We start from the raw sequence: 22004 nt of genomic DNA, 5'->3' as shown, positions 1-22004 counted from the left end.
CTATCTATATCTACGTATCTATATAAAAGCATTATACCCTATGAGGGGGGGCAGCATTATACCCTATGAGGGGGTGTATTATACCCTATGAGGGGGTGCACTATATCCTATGAGTGGGGGAAGCATTATATCCTATGAGGGGGTGCATTATACCCTATGAGGGAGTGCATTATACCCCTATGGGGGGCAGCATTATATTATATGAGGGGGGCAGCATTATACCCTATGAGGGGGGCAGCATTATATTCTATGGGGGGGGCAGCATTATACCCTATGAGGGGGGGAAGCATTATACCCTATGAGGGGGGCAGCATTATATTCTATGAGATGGCTGCATTATATTCTATGAGGAGGCTGCATTATATTTATATTCTATGAGGTAGGCTACCCCAACTCCTGCTACATAATTAAGATATGTTCTACCTTATATTATACCCGAATATTAATGTGTTTTACAGCATAATAGGTGGTCTTGTATTTCTTTCTATGCAGCTACATAGTGGGCCCCAAGAATGATTTTCTCTGGTGGGCCCAAGGTGTTCCAGTCCGCCGCTGGTGCCAAGTACTGCTCATATAAGAGGGTGGTGGCCCACTCCTTTACAGCAGCCCACTGAAGGACTCTCCTACTCTCCTGTGGGCCAGTCCGACCCTGCCACCACCATAGGTGCCTGGCAGCAACTTATTCCCCTCTTCTCATTTAAAACATACATGTTCATTCAAGCATGCATGAACATATATGCTTGAACAGCAGAAAATGTTATTGCATACTACTGTATATGTCATCAATTTCTCATTGCCTGGAAGACTCTGCCACCCAGGACCATCGAAGAATTTTTTTTGGCATAGTTTTACTAAGTCTTGCCCTTTTGCGAACCATTTTATAGAACTTTCTTGGCAAAAGTTGGACTACTAGCAAGTGCAAGGGACCGAATCTGTAAACCCCATCATTCTTTCGAAGAAAAAATATAATTCTGCAGCTCCTCTACCTACTGAATGTTGTATCAGTCCCATGCAACACAGTGCACAGGAGAGCTGTTGTGCAGGAGTTAAAGCTAAAGAGCCTTTAGCCACTTTGTTTTGGTGATCTACATGGATTCCAGAAGTTAGAATCTGTTTATACATTACAGGCCGCTATGACATGGAAGTGAAGGCATTTCGTAAGGAGAAGTCAACAACTTTTATCTTGGAAAGCCAATCTTATCATGGGGATATTCAATTGTTTTTGTATTAGGTCTATAGATTCTTGTTAAAAAGTATAAATGATTGTAGGAAGTTCTACAAAAAGTATAAATGTGAATGGACATCTGAGGACAGCGCACATCTCATAGGGCCGAGGTCTAGTTCCATTGCTGTTGGGTTCTGGTGTGATCTCTAAATACTTCTTGTCCATGGTGGATTTCAATGTAAACTTCTGCAGTATGGTGGTAAGGAAAAGGAAGACTTCAGTACGAGCCAGACCTTCTCCCATACATAGACGTTTACCTGGAAAGACAGAAGATAAACTACTGTCTACCATCAAGGCAACCATGACAAATAAGCTAAACAGATAGGCCGAGATTCATCAAAGTGTTACCCTGGAAAAGTTCATAAAACACTTTGTAAAGTCACAAAATTTTTGTACATTTTTTGTTGCTTTTGTGCCAGTTATGGGCAGCTCCGTGAAAATGAGTGGAGGAGCCACTTATCAAAAGTTTCAGAGATTCTTGTGCCAGAAATGTTACTCTAGTCTATGGAGTAAGGGTACTGTCACACTTAGCGATGTACCAGCGATCCCGACCAGTGATATGACGCGGTCAGGATCGCTGGTACATCGCTAAGTGGTCGCTAGTGAGCTGCCACACAGGCAGATCTCACTAGCGACATCGCTGGGGACGGGGGTCGCTACTTACCTGTCACACCAGGCGATCCTGCGTCCTCCCGCCCGGCTCCACGCATCGCTCGTCGTCACAGCAGGAAGCGCCGCAGGAAGCAGACGACGAGAAACAGTCCTGGACGTTCTCGCTCAATCAGCGATAACCAGTGGGGGAGCGGGTCGTAGGTAAGTATCACACACAGCGATATCGCTAGCAATATCGCTATAACGTCACAAGTTATAGCGATATTGCTAGCGATATCTCTTAGTGTGACATGCCCTTTAGGGAACTATCTTAAGGATAGGTCATCTATGTAAAAGACTTGGACAAACCCTTTCAGTTAAAGCTAGCCTGTTGATTAGCTGATTGGCCATAATCTCACTCCATAAAACCTTAGAGACTAGTTGTGGCCATTACTCCCTTTAATAATGTTTATTTGCCCTAATGCGGTAATCCCAGTGTACAGTGACATATGAATAATCAGTGTTGTGAGTTCATTTTCCCCTTCATTACTGAGGCCCGAGGAACTCCCTCTTCTGGTAAAGAAAGGTAGTGAGCCTGATTATCAAACACCTGAGGCTGATGATGATGACTGGCTGAGTGGAGTTACTGACTGGATATAAGGCTGCCGACGCCCTTCTGCCCTGCGGGTGATTTCTCTGTGGGATCCTTGGAGACCAGTCTGAATTCCTGCTCCTCTAAAGCTAAGTTTGCTGCTCGGCCTTTTGCATTGGTGCTTTGACTTTGTTTTGCTTTGTTTTTCTGGATTTCTGCCATTCCCTGCTGGGGTGTGCTGAATTCCTTTAGCTCTGTCTTCTGAAAATACCTGAGCGCTGATTTAGTTTTTGAAGCCTAGCTGCTTCAGGGCCTTTTTCATATCAGCTTGTTGGCTTATGTCTTTGATATGGTTTTGGCAGATTGCAGACAGCAGCCTTCCTGTCCTTTCCTATCTAGGTAGTTTTGGGCCCCGTCTTTGCTCAGTCTATCTTTCTGTCTGTGTTAGTGTTTTCATCTTGCTTCACCGTCATTATATGTTGGGGGCTGCCTATTGCTTTGGGGTCTGCTCTGGGGCAGTTTAGATTTCCCCTTTCTTTCTTTAGGCCTATTTAATTCTCCGGCTGTGATCGAGGGGTCTAGGGCATCGTAGGAACCCCCCACGGCTACTGTTAGTTGTGTTGATAGGTTCAGGGGTCTGCAATCTGATAGTTGCCAACTTCTCTGGTTTTCTGGACTTAGCTTGTATTTCTGTTTTTGCCTCCTACGGTGACTCATTCATAACAGAATCACCCGCCATACCGCAGATCCTAGGGTACTCAATAGCAGGAAAGGATTGTTAAAAAAAAAAAAGAAAAAGGGTGTGTATATTTTTTCCTCTATATCTCTGAGGCCGTAGGGGGAATTTTTTTTTTCTCTCAATGGAGATAAAGCAATTGTCTGATCGTGTGGAGCAGCTCGCTGCGGAAGCGCGGGGAATTTCCGCCTACCTTGCTCATTCACATGCTGCTGAACCAAAGATTCCTACACCTGATGTATTTTTTGGGGATCGGTGTAAATTTTTTAATTTCAAAAATAATTGTAAATTATTTTTTGCCTTGAAGCCTAACTCGTCAGGGAGCTCCGCGCAGCAGGTTAAAATTGTCATCTCTTTGCTGCGTGGCGATCCCCAGGATTGGGCGTTTTCTTTGAAACCAGATGATCCTATTCTGACTAATGTGAATGCATTTTTTCAGGCCTTGGGGTTGTTGTATGACGAACCTAATGCCATTGATCAGGCTGAAAAGACCCTGCTGGCATTGAACCAGGGTCGTGATTCTGCAGAATTGTACTGTCAAAAATTCCGAAAGTGGGCAGTACTTACTACCTGGAATGATAAAGCCTTGGCTGCTCTCTTTCGGAAGGGGTTGTCAGAAGCCGTAAAAGATACTATGGTGGGATTTCCTGTTCCCTCTGGTCTTGACGATTCTATGTCATTAGCCATTCAGGTTGATCGGCGTTTGCGCGAACGCAAAGCTGCACGAGAGGTGTTGCCACCTGTTGAACAAATGTCTGAACCTATGCAATGTGATAGAGTTTTTTCCAGAGAGCAGCGTCAGGAGTTCAGAAGGCGTAATAAGTTGTGTTTTTTCTGTGGAAATGCCTCGCATATTATTTCTGTCTGTCCTAAACGAGAGAAACGCTTTGCACACACGTTTTCTGTTGGGGGTGTTCAACCTAAGTTTCTTCTGGCTATTACTCTGATCTGCTCCCTGTCCACATTTTCTGCCAAGGCTTTTGTGGATTCGGGAGCAGCCCTAAACCTAATGGACTTGGATTTGGCTAAACGTTGTGGATTTCCGATGACACCTCTGCAGACGCCTATCCCTTTGAGGGGGATTGATGCTACTCCTTTGGCTAAAAATAAACCTCAGTTTTGGACCCAGGTGGTAATGCGGGTCGCCCCAGACCATCAAGAAAATTGCAGATTTTTGGTGTTGCATAATCTGCATGATACTATTGTTCTGGGGTTTCCCTGGTTACAAATTCATAATCCAGTTTTGGATTGGAAATCTGTGTCTGTGGTGAGTTGGGGTTGTCGGTGTGCCTTTAGTGAGGCTCCGGTGTTTTCCACCTCTCCTCAGTCGCATGATGTTCCTGATTATTTGGCGGACTTTTATGACGTATTTAGTGAGAATGAGTCTGCGTCTCTGCCTCCTCATAGGAGTTATGACTGTGCAATTGAACTTAGCCCGGGGTGTAAATTTCCCAAGGGTCGGCTCTTCAATTTATCTGTACCCGAGCACGAGGCTATGCGATCCTATATTAAGGAGGCGTTGGAGAAGGGTCATATTAGACCATCCTCGTCACCCTTAGGTGCCGGGTTTTTTTTGTAGCCAAAAAGGATGGATCATTACGACCTTGTACTGATTATTGTGCCCTCAACAAAATTACTGTTAAATATCAGTATCCGTTACCCCTGATTTCTGATCTATTCTCCAGAGTTAAAGGTGCTTGCTGGTTTACCAAGCTTGACCTCAGGGGGGCGTATAATCTTATTCGCATTAAGCATGGGGATGAATGGAAGACGGCGTTTAATACTCCGGAGGGACATTTTGAGTACCTGGTGATGCCTTTTGGGCTCACTAATGCCCCTTCTGTCTTCCAGTGCTTCATGAACGATATTTTCCGAGATTTTGTCGATAAATTTTTGATTATCTATCTGGATGATATTTTGATCTTCTCCAAGGACTGGGATTCTCATGTGGAACATATTCGGACTGTGTTCCAGATCTTGAGGGAGAATTCCCTGTATGTCAAAGGATCTAAATGCCTTTTTGGAGTACAGAGGATTTCTTTTTTGGGATTTATTTTGTCCCCGTCAACTATTGAAATGGACCCGGCCAAGGTACAGGCCATTTACGATTGGGTTCAGCCCACTTCTTTGAAGGCCCTCCAGAAGTTTTTGGGTTTTGCTAATTTTTATCGGAAATTTATAGCAAAATTTTCTAGTATTGCCAAGCCATTGACTGATTTGACTAAGAAGGGTGCTGATGTGTTAAATTGGTCTCCGGAGGCTGTTTCTTCCTTTCAGGAGCTGAAGCGAAGATTCACCTCCGCCCCGGTTTTGCGGCAACCTGATGTCTCACTTCCACTCCAGGTAGAGGTGGATGCTTCTGAGATTGGTGCAGGAGCTGTTTTGTACCAAAAGGACCCTGTAACATCTAAAATGAATCCCTGTGCTTTCTTTTCCCGAAAGTTCTCTCCATCTGAACGTAACTATGATGTGGGGAATAGGGAACTGTTGGCCATGAAATGGGCATTTGAGGAGTGGAGACATTGGTTGGAGGGAGCTAAGCATCAAGTCGTGGTCCTCACTGACCACAAGAATTTGATTTACCTAGAGTCGGCTAAGCGCTTGAACCCTAGACAGGCTAGGTGGGCCTTGTTTTTTACACGTTTTGATTTTGTGGTTTCTTTTCTTCCTGGAACGAAGAATGTCAAGGCAGACGCCATCTCTAGGAGCTTCTTTGCTGATTCTCCTGTGGTGACCAAGCCTGCTACCATCTTAGGCGAAGGGGTAGTTCTTTCTGCCATCTCGCCCGATTTGAGACGTGCTCTGGAAGAGTTCCAGGAGGACAAACCTGAGCGTTGTCCCAGTGGAAAGTTGTATGTTCCTGACCAGTGGAAGAAGAGAGTGATGTCTGAAGTTCATTGCTCTGCTTTGGCTGGTCATCCAGGTATTTTTGGTACTAGAGATCTGGTGAGTCGGTTTTTTTGGTGGCCCTCCTTGTCTCGTGGTGTCAGGAATTTTGTGCAGTCCTGTGGGACGTGCTCCCGGTCTAAATCGTGTTCTCGCTCTAGTGGGTTGTTGATGCCTTTGCCTGTCCCCAAGAGGCCATGGACCCATATTTCAATGGATTTCATCTCTGATATGCCTGTCTCTCACAGGATGACTGTTATTTGGGTGATTTGTGATAGGTTCTCTAAGATGGTTCATCTTGTACCACTCCCTAAGTTGCCGTCTTCCTCTGAGTTGGTGCCCCTGTTTTTACAACAGGTGGTTCGTTTGCACGGGATTCCTGAGAACATTGTATCTGACAGAGGAGTCCAGTTTGTGTCTAGATTTTGGAGAACTTTCTGTTCCAGGCTGGGAATTCAGTTGTCCTTCTCCTCTGCTTTTCACCCTCAGACCAATGGGCAGACAGAGAGAACAAACCAGACCTTGGAGTCATATTTGAGATGTTTTATTTCTGCTGATCAGGATGATTGGGTTTCATTTTTGCCCTTGGCCGAATTTGCTTTAAATAATAGAGCTAGTTCTGCCACTTTGATGTCACCATTTTTTTTTGTAACTTTGGGTTTCATCCTCGATTTTCTTCAGGGCAGGTGGAGCCCTCTGCCTGCCCAGGTGTTGACACTGTGGTGGAGAGAATGCACCAGATCTGGGACCAAGTGGTGGATAAGTTCTCTCTCTCCCAGGAAAAGGCCCAGCGGTTTTCCAACCGACATAGGACCATTGGTCCCCAGTTTAAGGTTGGTGATATGGTGTGGTTATCATCAAAAAATATTGCTATGAAGGTGGCTTCTCCTAAGTTTAAGCCTAGATTTATTGGACCTTACAAGATTGTGGAGATTATTAATCCGGTCTCTTTTCGTTTGGCTCTTCCTGTCACATTTAAAATCCATAATGTGTTCCATAAATCTTTGTTGAAGAGGTTTGTTGAACCTGTTGTTCCGGGGGTGGCACCTCCAGACCCTGTATTGGTTGAAGGCAACATGGAATATGAGGTAGAGAAGATACTGGATTCCCGTCTGGCTAGACGGAGACTCCAGTATTTGGTTAAGTGGAAGGGTTATGGTCAGGAGGATAATTCCTGGGTCTCTGCCTCTGATATTCATGCCAAAAGATTGGTGCGTGCCTTTCATCGGGCTCACCCTGATCAGCCCTGGTGGCGTAGTTGAGGGTTCGGTGACCCCTCCTCAAGGGGGAGGTACCGTTGTGAGTTCATTTTCCCCTTCATTACTGAGGCCCGAGGAACTCCCTCTTCTGGTAAAGAAAGGTAGTGAGCCTGATTATCAAACACCTGAGGCTGATGATGATGACTGGCTGAATGGAGTTACTGACTGGATATAAGGCTGCCGACGCCCTTCTGCCCTGCGGGTGATTTCTCTGTGGGATCCTTGGAGACCAGTCTGAATTCCTGCTCCTCTAAAGCTAAGTTTGCTGCTCGGCCTTTTGCATTGGTGCTTTGACTTTGTTTTGCTTTGTTTTTCTGGATTTCTGCCATTCCCTGCTGGGGTGTGCTGAATTCCTTTAGCTCTGTCTTCTGAAAATACCTGAGTGCTGATTTAGTTTTTGAAGCCTAGCTGCTTCAGAGCCTTTTTCATATCAGCTTGTTGGCTTATGTCTTTGATAGGGTTTTGGCAGATTGCAGACAGCAGCCTTCCTGTCCTTTCCTATCTAGGTAGTTTTGGGCCCCGTCTTTGCTCAGTCTATCTTTCTGTCTGTGTTAGTGTTTTCATCTTGCTTCACCGTCATTATGTGTTGGGGGCTGCCTATTGCTTTGGGGTCTGCTCTGGGGCAGTTTAGATTTCCCCTTTCTTTCTTTAGGCCTATTTAATTCTCTGGCTGTGATCGAGGGGTCTAGGGCATCGTAGGAACCCCCCACGGCTACTGCTAGTTGTGTTGATAGGTTCAGGGGTCTGCAATCTGATAGTTTCCAACTTCTCTGGTTTTCTGGACTTAGCTTGTATTTCTGTTTTTGCCTCCTACGGTGACTCATTCATAACAAATCAGTGTAAATGTGGATATAAATACCTGTTGAAAATGGCATGAAGGCATCATTCTTCCTAAAATTTCCATCCTCATCAAGAAAATGTCCAGGGTCAAGCAATTCAGGATTTTTGAAATATTTGGGATCTTTTAAGACAGAAGATAGCACAGGAATGATCAGGGTTCCCTGAAAAAAAGGAAAAATAAGTTTTTACATTTTATTAATTATTCACAAAGGATATGAATATGAGATATAAAAAAAACAGGAATTGACAGCAAAAACATCTAATAGAGGGATGGAGAAAAAACAGTATACTGCAAAATCCTGCGCTGCAATCAATTTGGCTTTGAAAGTGGAGGTACACTTCAAGTGATGTGGACATCTTTGCAGACAATTTTTTTAATTTACTTAAATGCATGTTTTTATTAATTTTTGAGCTACGGTAATTTGTAAAAGTCCTGGAGAAGTACCATGCCACTCTAAATCTCTTAATTCCATAAATTAAAATTTTATATGCATCCCCTTTTAATTTTGTGAACTTTTTAATTGAGCATGTTTTGTTTATTAATATCTGTAGTTTTAACAGCCAGTAATATCCATTAATGGCTCCTCAGAGACAGGGCCGGCGTTAGGGGCAGGCAGACCAAGCAGCAGCCAAGGGCCCCGATCCTCCAGGGGCCCCAGTCCGTGGCCGCTATGAGGCACCTGAGTAAGAGGGGCCCGGCATTAAACTGTGTGTGGTGGCTACATTATACTGTGTGTGGGGGGCTGCACTATACTGTGTTTGTAGGGGGCTGCATTATACTGAGTGTAGGGCTGCATTATACTCTGTGGGGGCTGCTTTATACTCTTTGGAGGCTGCATTATACTGTGTGTGGGGGACTGCATTATACTCTCAGGGAGCTGCATTATACTGTGTGTGGGAATGCACTATACTGTGTGTGGGGGAACTGTATTATACTGTGTGTGTGGGCTGCAGTATACAGTGTGTTTGTGGGGGCTACATTAGACTGTGCGTAGGGGTGCATTATACTCTGAGGGGCTGCTTTATACTATGGGGGCTGCATTACACTCTGAGGGGGCTGCTTTATACTCTGGGGGGCTGCATTATACTGTGTGTGTTGGGGGGCTGCATTATACTGTACGTGAAAGGGACTGCATTATACTGTGTGTGGGGGCTGCATTATACTCTGCGTTTGTGGGGGGCTGAATTATAATGTGTGGGGGTGGGGCCTGCATAATACAGTGTGTGTGTGGCTGCATTATACTCAGAGGGCGCTGCATTACACTGTGTGGGAAGGGGACTGCACTATACTGTGTGTTTGTGGGGGTGGGGCCAGCATTCTATTTTGTGTGGTGGGCAGCTTTATACTCTGAAGGGGCTGCAGTATACTTTAGGAGGGAGCTGCAGTATACTTTATGAAGGGGCTGCAGTATACTCTATGAGGGGGGCTGCAGTATACTCTACCAAGGACCATGAGGAGTGCATTGTACTATATGTGCTATTTGGGGCCTGCATTATACTGTATCGAGGACTATCTGTACTAATCATATTTCTTCACCCGGAGTAAGAGTAGGTGCACATGGTCAGTAAATGATGCGGGTTGTACGCTGCATACTTGTGCAGCGGCCAGATGTTACAGCATAGTGGATGGGATATCAAGAAATCCCATAGATGCCTGCAGCTCACCCGCGGAGAAGGACATGAGGCGCGTATTTCCAGACCGCAGCATGTCAATTTATCTTTAATTGTCACCGCAAGATAAATTTCACCCGCATAATGGATTGGACACAGTGAATCCGCACGGTTCAATGAACACATGTGTTCAAAAGCTGGTAGTGCTCTGGATGCAGCGGGCATGTGCTGCATCCAAAGCGCTGCCAATTACTATATGTGTGTACCTACCCTAAGCAGACCTAGAAACAAGCATCGAACGATTTCAATATTGTCGATCGCACTTGTTTAGCGGCCTGATCTTAACGCTTTTAAATACAACAGAAATATTTCTGTGTGATGGTGTGATAAATTAGCATTTGGGGCCCCACTTTAAACTTTTGCCCGGGGACCCACTTTGTCTAAAACTGGACCTGCTCAATGATCAGAGTTGACCGTAGTCTTAGTCGTGCAATTCATTCATTGTCAGTGGGCTTTAATGCATGTAATTTGCATGTAATAGCCAGTAGATCAGCACTTGTCCTCATTGCTGACGAGCACACGATGTTGCACACGGAGCTAGTTACATCTGCAATGAAGCAACTGCTCCAAGTTTTAATATGGCCATCTGAACCCAGCCAAAATGTGTTCAGAAATCAGCTGAGAGGTGTTCAGAAAAAGACAGGTAAAAGAGTTACACCCTCATCATAAAAAGCTGCCAATCAGACCAGCTTTGATACAATCACTGTTTTCTCTGCTGCAGCTCTAGCAGAGCTCAGAATGCTGAGCCATGTATAACTCCACCCACATTACTGACTGACAGCTTTCTGTGTACTGACAGAAAGTTGCTAATCAGTGATGGGTACATGGTTCAACAAGGAGGCACAGGACAACTAGTCTTGTATTGATAATTTCCTGCTGATAAAACATTGCTTTTATTGAAACAACAAAACACATCCCAATAAGTGATATATCACTGGAATCAGCAACTCTGGCACTACATCATGTTCCATTTAGATTGGATATCAAAAAACTACTGACAGCTTTCCTTTAATAAATAGCAGAGTTGATAATAAAGATGTTGAGTAGGTGATGAGTTTCCATGTGCACACCTTCTCACCCTGGTCTCGGATAGTGGTATAGCTTTATACTATAAAGATTTTATTTAAAAGATCTCAAGTGGTCGACACCACCCTATTGTTCTTCTTGGACATGACTTTGGAAGGATACGCAACAATGGTGATCAGTAGAGACGAGCGACTTTGCCTTTTTTAGGGTCGAGTCGGGTTTCATGAAGTCGAGTTGAACTAAATCGGCCGACTATAGGGAAAAGTCGGGGTCCGACTGAAACACAAAACCCAATGCAAGTCAATGGGGAAGCAAAGTTGGCAGGGAGTGGAGGACGGTAAACACACCTACAGTGCCCATTTCAATGCCAACAACATCAAAACTTATTACTTAAGCTTGTCAATGTCATGGTTAGGACATGGTTAATGTCCTGTTTTCTCAGGGTTAATTTTGCTGGCCTCCCTTTGGATCTGGGAGGGGTATTTATACTCACTCCAGACTAGGATTCCCTGTCAGCTATACTGTTATTCTGGCTGTGTGTCTGACCCCTGGTGTGCTTGTATACTGCATTGCTTGTTTGCTTCCCGTGTATGACCCAGTCTCTCCCCTCACTCTGTTCTCTGTCTCACATTTTGGTACGATTGTCTTCTTTGTTCCTGACCTCCTGGCTTGGCTATCGTTACTCCATTACAGTTTGTCCCTATTGTACCGTCTTTTGCCCATTCCGGTTTTCTGATCTATTGCTACGTCCTGACTATCTGCTCAGTCTAACCCTTTGGTACTGTCGTGCTATCTCGTGCTTTGACCCCGGCTTGATATTGTTTACATCTGTCTGTGCCCCTTGGTGACTTGTCCCGTAACCTTTCTAGGAGTTTTCCTCAGCTCCTAGCTCTGTGGAGCTTAGGCCATGCCCCCAGCAGTCACGTGCTTCAGGTCCTGTTAGTCTGAAGCACACATCTTCACCACTGCCGCTCGGCTCCACAGGTATCTTTGAGCCCAGTTTTTGTACTCAGGACACGCGCACTGGCTCAGTGAGCAAGTGCAGTGCGGTGTTCCTGGCAGTCAACCTTAATTTACTTCATAATAATAGTTATGCAATGAAAACTGGGGGTTATTTGGCTAAAGTTGTGGGGGGGTAGGGCTGGCTCCAGGTTTTCGTGTGCCCCGGGTCAAAGAGTGTCATTGCGCCCCTTTAACACATACCACAATTCATGATGCTCCGATACGGCACAGAAATATAGGTATAGTACAATGAAAAATACTTCACTTCTTACATGACATGACTGATATCTATTTTAAATTCTACAATAGCTCAAAAAACGGACTGTATATTACTCCATACAGTATTATGGCCACCACATGGTGCACCATACAGAATATTGAGCCCCATATATTTGTCTATACAGAATAATTTTTCCCATATAATTTTCCATACAGTATATGATGAGCTCCACATAATGCTGCAGTATATGTTGGTCCCCATGAATGATACTCCACTGTCTTATGGGCCCAAATAATGCTGCATATATAATGAGCCCCATTTCTAATGCTCCAGTGTATAATGGGCCCCGTAAATGTTGCTCCAGTGTCTGATGTACCCCATTTGGAATGCTCCAGTATATGATGGGCCTCATGGATGATGCTCCAGTGTATGATGGGCCAAAAAAAGTTCCATAAATAATGTTCCCCATTTAGAATGCTCCAGAATATGATGGGCCCCATTTTGAATGAATCCAGGCATGGTATGTGAAAAGAGCTCCATGGAGTAATCTGAATTGTGGGCTGCCGCATCCTTCAATTTTGGTGTGGGTGAAGGACCAAAGGAAAGGGGTTGCTCCTGACCAGAAGCCTGCACTGATGACTCAGTGCTTGCATGTTTTGAAACTTCAGAAGAGGAGGTGATAGAGCTGGAGGCTGTTTCAGCTATGTAAGCCAAAAACATTTCCTGATGCTCCGGCTTTAAAAGCAGTCTACCTACTCCCAGAAAAGGGAGCCTTACAGGCCTTCCGGAGCCAGACCATGATGCAAGTTCAACACCTCCTGCCTTAGCTCCTATTGTGCTTTTGGCACTACCAGCAGATGCATCACCACCACCATCAGTACAAGGTGGCCTCCCATGCCCACGTCCGCGGCCTCTTCCACCATACTTCCTCATGTTTGGGAAAATGGACCCAAAATACCAGCAGATATATGGTACTGTATCAGAAGCGTACAGCTCTATACAGTCTAGGGATAATAGTACATCTCCGTATATATTTCATGAGTCATACACAGATGCTCGCAGGCTCAGTATGGATTACACAATAAAATATAAAGTTGAAAAAGGGTACAGTATCACCTGATACAAGGTATACATAGTATAGTGTAAACATTCTGAATCTCCTTATATATTTCAGGAGGCAGACACAAACGCTCTCAGGCCCAGTATGGATTACACGAGAATATGAAAAGCTGTAAATGGGTAATTTAACACAAGCGTACAGCTGTATACAGTGTTGGAGTAATCTTAAATCTCAAAATGTATTCCCGTAGTAACACACAGACGTTCACAAGCTCATTATGGATTACATGGATTACATCAGAATCTAAATAGAAGCGTAGAGCTGTATAAAGTGTTGGGCAAATTTGAAATCTCGGTATATATTTCCGGAGTCACCCTCAGACGCTCACTCAGTCTGGGTTTGACCATAATACAAAATGTGGAAAAAAGGTACAGGATAACAAGATAGCAAGTATATATATTAAAGGGTACAATTTAAATCTCCGTAAAGATAGTCCTGTAGTCACTCTCAGACGCTCACTCAGTATAGATTTGACCATAATACGAAATGTGGAAAAAAAGGTACTGGATAACAAGATACAAGCTGTATATAGTATATAGAAGGAGAAAACCACACATGTTCACTCAGTATGGATGATACCGTAATAAAAAATTTAGAGCAAAGGTACTGTATCAGCAGATAACATGTGTATCCAGTCAAGGGGTAATTGTAAATTTCCCTCTATACTTCCGGAGTCAGACACAGACAGTAGATAGAGGGAAATGTATTCAAAGCATACACCAGTATACAGGGTTGTGGAACTTTTAAATCTTCGTATATATTTCAGTCTCAGTAAGCCAGTCCAGACTCTGTGCTACTGGAAACTACATGGATACAAGTACAGACGGAAAGTCGAGTGTTTGCAGAAATTTGGGAATTACTAATCACGGGAAAACCTCCCAGTAGATATTGCAGAGGCAATGCTGACCCTCAATAACTTTGCCTGTAGAGACAGCGAAAACGGTTCTTTGTGAAGAATGGATTGCTGTATCGCAGTAGCGTGGATCCTATCACCGTTATTCATCTCCATCAAATTGTGATCACAGGGAGAGATGTAGACATTGTCCTCACTGCCTATCATGATCTGTTTGGTCACTTTGGAGTGCAAAAGACAGAAGCCACAGGCCGTAGGCGATTCTTTTGGATTGGCATGAGAGGAGACATTGAAAAATGGTGGAAGGAATGTCACACGTCTGTGACTATGAAAACTGTGAAAGGTGATCATAAAGCACCACTGCATCCGATTGTGAGTTGACGTCAATTACAAAAGGTAGCCATCGATCATCTGAAGGTAGAGGCTAGCAGGACAGGACATAGCTACATATTAACCATTATCGATCAGTACACCAAATTTGTAGTGACCATCCCTGTGAAGGATTTAACTACCCAGACTACACAGCGGTGGAGCAGGAAGAGGTAAGTATTGCAACTTGCAAGTGCTGTGGCCATGAGCAAGTAGGGGGGCACACTCGTGGGCGATGGTACTGGCACAGGCCCCTCATTGTATGCTGGTGTGTCTGACAGCAAGTGGGCCCCCCTAACGTCAGAGACACTCTCTTGTACTATGAGGGGCCCTATGCCAGTGCCGTCGGCCAAGAGTGTGCCCATCCACCTGTTCAGAGCAACGGCACTTGCCCGGGTGAGCCAGGTGGTAACCCCAGCCGTTGGGGGGGTGGGCAGCCCAGTTAGGGAGGTTTAAAAAATGGCCTATTTTGATGTGTAGGCTGGACATTCAGCAGCTGCAAATGGCGGAATTGGGCAAGTCCGGAGAAGAGGAGTGCAAAAGCGAGGCAATTTACTGGCAACCTATGTGTCATCGGGGGAAGGTGGAATAAAATCCTTTGAAACCCATGCATGGTTCATTTTAATGAAGGTTAGATCATCCACATTTTGGGTTGACAGATGGGTCCTTTTTTCTGTCAGGATTGATCCAGCAGCACTGAAGACTCTTTCAGATAACACACTAGCAGCAGGGCAAGCGAGCTCCTGTAAGGCATATTGTGCCAATTCAGGCCAGGTGTCCAGTTTACTGGCCCAAAAGTCAAAGGGGAATGACCTGTGAGGGAGAACCTCGAAATAGAAGAAGTAGTTTGTAACCATAGTTGACAACTGCTGTCTCCTGTCACTTGCAATCGATGCAGTATTACCAGTCGTGTGAGCGGTTCTTGAGAAATCTGTCCACAGCATGGTCATGAACCTCCTGTCTCCAACGCCACTTTGGCTGTGTGCACCATGAACACCTCTTCCATTGTGCCCACTACGGCTTGTGGAAGAACCAGCACCGCTGCTGTGTGCAGGAAAAGCCTCAAACAAACGGTTTACCAGAGTTGCTTGTTTGGTAGCCAATATTATCTCTAGGTTCTCCTGTGGCATGATGTTGTGTAATTTGCCTTTGTAATGTGGATCGAGGATGCTGGCCAACCAGTGGTCATCATCCTTCATCATTTTGGCAATGCGGGGGTCCCTTTTTAGGATCCGCAAGACATAATCACACATGTGGGCCAATGTTCCTGGTGTCAATAATGCACTGCCACTGCTGGGTGGAGGAGCCCATTCTGGCAAATCCACATCCCTACAGTCACGCACAAACCCTGTACCTGACCTTGGCACGCCAATATTTTCTCTTGCCCCCTGAGAAGCATCCTCCTCCCCAAAGTAATCATCCCCCTCATCCTCCTCCTCCTCTTCCTTTTCTTTCCTTTTCTTCCTCCACCTCGTCCAGGACAGTTCCCTGACCAGACAATGGCTGACTGCCAGCAAGGCTTCCCTCCTCCTCCTCCTCCTGTTCCTCCTCCGCTGCAGATGCCTGATCCTTAATGTGCGTCAAAGTTTGCATGAGCAGACGCATAAGTGGGATGCTCATGCTTATGATGGCGTCGTCTGCGCTTACCAGCCGTGTGCATTCCTCAAAACACTGAAGGACTTTACAGAGGTCTTTCAGCTTTGACCACTGCACACCCGACATTTCCATGTCTTCCCTCAAACTGGCTGCCCGTGGATCCTCCCACGAATGCATAACAGCCTGCCTCTGTTCACACAGCCTCTCAACCATGTGCAGGGTGGAGTTCCACAATGTTGCAACATCTATGATTAGGCGGTGCTTGGGGAGGTGGAGTAATCGCTGCAGCTTCGGCATATGACTGGAGTGTACGGGCGAGCGACGGATGTGCGAGCACAGTTTTCGCACCTTATGGAGCAGGGCTGTTAACTCCGGATAATTATTTAGGAAGCACTGCACCACCAGGTTCAAAGTGTGAGCCAGGCAAGGTATGTGTGTGAGTTTTGCAAGGGCTATGGCTGCCACAAAATTCCGGCCGTTATCACTGACTACCTTGCTTGGCTCAAGATGTAGACTGCCCAGCCATGACTCAGTTTGTCGCTGCAAGTAGTCGGCCAGTACCTGCGCGGTCTGTTGTCGCCCAAAGACATCATCTTTAACACAGCCTGCTGCTGCTTACCACTAGCTGTTCGATAGCGGGACACATCGTGTGCAACACAGGCAGCTGCGGATGGAGTGCTTGTGCAACTGTGCTCTGTGGACGAGCTTTTGCTTATGGAGGAGGAGGAGGGTCAAATGCCTACAGCCAACTGTTTCCTATACCATGGACTAGGCAGCACTGTTCCACCGCCGCTGTCCCCTGTGGAGCCTGCATCCACCACATTACCCCAGTGCGCTGTGATAGACACGTAACGGCCCTGGCCATGCCTACTGGACCATGCATCTGTTGTGAGGTGCACCTTTCCACTCACTGATTGTTTGAGTGCATGGACAATGCGGTCTTTCACATGCAGGTGGAGGGCAGGGATGGCTTTTCTAGAAAAGAAGTGCCGACTGGGTAGGTCATAGCATGGGACAGCATAGGCCATGAGCTCGCGGAAAGCTTTGCTTTCAACCAAACGGTAGGGCATCATCTCTAATGAGACCAGTTTGGCAATGTAGGCGTTCAAACACAGTGTACACGGATGGGAGGATGAGTACTTTCTTGTCCTACTCAGAGGGTCTGCTAGGGTGAGCTGGACTTCAGAGCTGCATATGGGGGAACTAGCGGTGGACCGGATGGAGTGAGAGGGGGTTCGTGATGGTGATGGTATTGGTGGTGATGGCCTAGATTCAGTTTTTCGTTGCAAAACCATTGTGATTCCCTGAGCGATTTGGCCTTGCGACGACACCTCAACATTTATTGCTGGTGGTGTGCTTAACGTTGGCAGTGTTCTTACAGTGGGGGTAGCGATGGAGCGTTGCTGGCTACCTTCAGTCGGAGCAGGTGCACATGTGCTACCTGAGGTTTTGTAGTCCGTCCACGCTTGCAAGTGCATGGTGGTCAAATGTCTAAGCATGCAACTGGTATTCAAATTTCTGAGATTTTTCCCTTGGCTAAAGGTCCTTCTGCACTTCTTACAGGTAACCTTTGCCTAATCAGTAGGATTTTGGACAAAGAAGTGGCAAACTGCACTCTTCCTACTATGGTATACATTTTCTGGGCTTGCACGCTGTGCTAATTTGACCGTATGGCCAAGCTGTCCTGCAACGTTTTTGGTCCACGCTTTTGGACAGTTACGGGCCTGCCAGATAACCGCTGCAGAGATGTTAATGCCTGCTGCCCATCCTTCTCCTTATGTGAACTATTGCCAGCACCACCCTCTTCTCCCAATGGATGTCAATCTGGGTCAACATCACCTCCTCTTCAATTTGATCTGCACCTTCCTCTGTGTCACCGTGTAAGGTGGTATAGTATGCGGGAAGGGGCACCTGAGTTTCAGATTCTGGCTCAGTAGACTGCGAGGGCAATGTAGTGCTGTTGGTCAATGTACCAGTAGAATCATCTAACAGTGGCTGTGCATCAGTGCACTCCATGTCAGATTCATCTTGGACTTGGAAATTCAGGATTTTACTGGATAACCCAGGCATGGTATGTGAAAAGAGCTCCATAGAGTAATCTGAAGTGTGGGCTACCGCATCCTTCACTTTTGGTGGGGGTGAAGGACACAAGGAAAGTTGTTTTTCCTGACCAGAACCCTGCACTGACGACTCAATGCTTGCAGGTTTTGAATGTTCAGAAGAGGAGGCAATAGAGCTGGTGGCTGCTTCGGCAATGTACGCCAAAACCTATTCTTGATGCTCTGGCTTTAAAAGCTGTTACAGGCCTTCTTGTGCCAGACGATGACGCAGGCTCAAAACCTCCTGCCTTAGCTGCTGTCGTGCTTTTGGCATAACCAGCAGATGCACCACCACCACCACCATAAGTTCCGACTGCCCCCCTGCCCACGTTCACGACCTCTTCCAGCATACTTCCTCATGCTTGTGAAAATGTAGCAAGAATAACAGCGGATATCAATCAATCAAATTTATTATCGCCAAGTACATATTACATATATACAAGGAATTCTTTGTGGCAAAGAGGCAACATAATATATAACAACAGATACAACAAGTAACATCTAACAAGACAGATACAGTATATATGGTACTGTATGAGGTGCGTACAGCTGTATTAGGTGTAGGTAAAAATGTAAATCTCCTTATATATTTCCTTAGTCAGAGACACTCTCCCAGAATGTATTTGACCGTAATCCAACCAGCAGATATACGGTACTGTATCAGAAGCAGGAAAAATGAAAATATCCATCTATCTATTTACGGAGTGACACACAGATAGCATATATTTGTCCGTGATACCAGCCAGTACACGGTAGTGTGTGAGGAGCATACACCTCTATATGGTGTATGTATGGAAAATTTTAAATGTCCCTCTTTTTTTCCATAGTCACTCACAGACGCTGTCTCTGTATAGATTTGAGCGCAATACAAATTGCAGATATGCAATACTGTTTGATAACAGCTCTAGACGGTGTATGTATGGAAAAATGAAAATATCCATCTATCTATTTATAAAGTGACACACAGCATATATTTGTCCGTGATACCAGCCGGCACACGGTAGTGTGTGAGGAGCGTACACCTCTGTATGTATGGAAAATTTTACATGTGCGGCTATTTTTTTCTGGAGTCACACACAGACGCTGTCTCTGTATAGATTTGACCATTATCAAACAGCAGATGTAGGATACTGTTTGACAAGCGGACAGCTCTAGACGGTGTATGGAAAAATTGAAATTTCCTTTTATGTATTTACGGAGTCTCACACACAGACGCTGTCTCTGTATAGATTTGACCGCAATACAAACAGCAGATATACAATACCGCTCTATACAGTGTATGTATGGAAAAATGAAAATATCCATCTATTTACGGAGTGACACACAGATAGCATATATTTGTCTGTGATACCAGCTGGTACACAGTAGTGTGTGAGGAGCGTACACCTCTATACGGTGTGTGCAAAAACGAACGCTCGCTAACTGTGCAGAAAAAAGGAATAAAAATATTTTTGCTTTTAAAAAAGCAGTCTGCACAGGAGTGTGCACACAGCAGTGCAGCTATCAGGTAGTCTTATAAACACCAGCGCTGCTGCACACAAAAGTGTGAAAAAATGAACGCTCAGTAACTGTGCAGAGAAAAGGAATACACGTATTTTTGCTTTTAAAAAAGCACTCTGCACAGCAGTGTGCACACAGCAATTCAGATATCAGGGAGCCTTATAAGGCAGCCTAATAACCACCAGCGCTGCTGCACACAAATATATCCTCCCCTGTCACTGCACACTAACTGTTGTGTTGTCCAGTGAAAATCGCTATCAGCAGAAGCACATACAGTATATTTTTTTTCCCTGCCTAAACACTCTCCCTATTGAGAACGACCAGCAGCAACCTCTCCCTATGCTATGATCGGCAGAAGTAAGATGGCCGTCGGCGTTCAGGGATTTTATAGCCACAGTGACGCCACACAAAGCCAGCCAATCACTGCAATGCCCTTCTCTAAGATGGTAGTGGCCACTGCCTATGTCATCACGTTGCCCACAGTGTGCATCCTCCATCATTGGCTGAGAAAATGCGCTGAAAGCATTATGGGAAGCGCGACTTTAGCGCTCGAGTCGGCGACCGCATGGCCGACCTCACGCTATGGTCTGGTTTCGATCGGCGAAACCCGACTTCAGCGAAAGTCGGCGACTTTTGAATTTGACCAACCCGTTTCGCTCAACTCTAGTGATCAGTCTTCCACAGGAGATGCAATGATCAGAGCATTGAGAAAGCTCCACATGGTGTGAAACGATCTTTGTGTTCTCTTTGTCATCTCACCATTATATGTGCACAAAATATAGAGGAATTTTATGGATTAAAAGCAAATGGCTGAGTGCCACGGATTATGTCTTACTCCTGGTATATACTAGAGCAGGGTTTCCCAACTCCAGTCCTCAAGGCACACCAACAGATCATGTTTTCAGGATTTCCTTTGTATTGCACAGGTGAAGCAATTATCACCTGAGCAATACTAAGGAAATCCTGAAAACATGATCTGTTGGTGTGCCTTGAGGACTGGAGTTGGGAAACCCTGCACTAGAGTATAAAATACTGAGAACATCCTCACCAGAAATTTATTTAATCCTCAACCTAATAAAGAAAAAATCTGATTTCGGACTAAAAATCTCCTATGAAGATGAATGTAAAACTTGCAAACTGTCGCAAAACAACAAATTACTTTATTAAATCCACATAAACTTCATGTAAACTATATAGGTGCTGGCAGAGCTCCACTGCAGATAGCACAACACATTCTCCTCGGGTGTCCTGGTCAACCATCGGCAGCTAAAACAAACATCTGCTAAATCGAACCTGCTAAACTACTGGATATGATAATATTGTGATAATTCTTTTAGATTGTTATAAATTATTATAAATCATCATCATGACTCAGAGTTCTATATTATGAAAACTCTGCAGATCCCTCCTGTAAACCTTGTTGACAGAGAGAAAATTGCATGACTAAGGCTACAGGCAACTCGGGTCACCAGAAGAGCCATTCTCAGCCAAGATAACAGCTGGAAATAAAGGAAACATGCTCAATAAAATACTAAGCTAAAGGGAATGTATTTACATTGTAGGGGTTGTACTTACTCAGGTGCGACAGGAGGAAAACAGGAGTCACATTCCTTTAAAAGTTCATGTGGGTTTATTAAGTCATAAACCCAGAAGCAAAAACAGAAAGTAAACAGGCAAAACAAAGTACAAAAGTCCATCGCAGGGCTCTACTCCACCAGGCCTGTGGGCACACAGGCTGGAGTAATGTCCAGTACTCAGGCACGGTCTGGAGCCACACACTGGAGGCCTTCTCCCTCCCAACACACAGACCATGTGCCAAACAGCCACCTTTATATAGGCTGTAACCACTCCCAGAGGTGAGGTATGTGGGGAGCCTGACCCGCCCATCTCTCATAGCTACCGGCAACCCTGACACAGGTGCAACAAACGAACCTCTTAGTGCTTTCATGCACTAGAGAAAATACTCCGGGTTACATCACAGAGACAAGCAATCTCTGTGATACATACCTCTCATCGACTATGTGACCATTAGCCACACTGCAACATTTTAAACACCCCTTTATGGAATTGTCCTCCAAGACTCTAACAGATCTGCCAGGAAATGACTATAAAGTGTGTTTTGGAGGACTTAGCAGTACACTATATTACATAGTCTGCACACTTATTTCACAAAAAAAGCTGTGTAAGGCTAGTTTCAGACTAGCATATTTGATTGCAGAGCACAGTGCCGCTAAGCCCCACCCCTGCCACGTCCCCTCCGGTCATCTCCTCCCTACTATCACTGCGCCCTTTTTCAAAATGCATCATAGTGCATTCGGCGCACATTGGCGCACCGTCAAAAGGGCGCAGCGCACGCAAACTCCTACTAGCGCACAGTCTGTGCACCCTATGCTTAAGATAGGGTGCGCAGATCGCATGC

At 45.3% G+C, this 22004-nt stretch overlaps 1 long non-coding RNA gene across 1 annotated transcript; it reads right to left on the bottom strand.

The window, feature by feature from the left end:
- Window positions 1-1162: 1162 nt before the first annotated feature.
- On the bottom strand, window positions 1163-21402 carry LOC141052009 (uncharacterized). The gene is made up of 3 exons (XR_012220725.1): window positions 21161-21402; window positions 8149-8290; window positions 1163-1482 (listed from the first exon to the last, which is right to left on the bottom strand). It is a non-coding gene; the product is annotated as an uncharacterized lncRNA (long non-coding RNA).
- Between the last annotated feature and the right edge of the window lie 602 nt (window positions 21403-22004).

Source organism: Dendrobates tinctorius, unplaced genomic scaffold (assembly GCF_039654945.1).
Source record: "Dendrobates tinctorius isolate UK_male_01 unplaced genomic scaffold, ASM3965494v1 ptg000158l, whole genome shotgun sequence".
In the NCBI taxonomy this organism is placed as follows: domain Eukaryota; kingdom Metazoa; phylum Chordata; class Amphibia; order Anura; family Dendrobatidae; genus Dendrobates; species Dendrobates tinctorius.
Note: the sequence above shows the minus strand (reverse complement) of the source record. Positions and strands in the feature narration are given on the sequence as shown.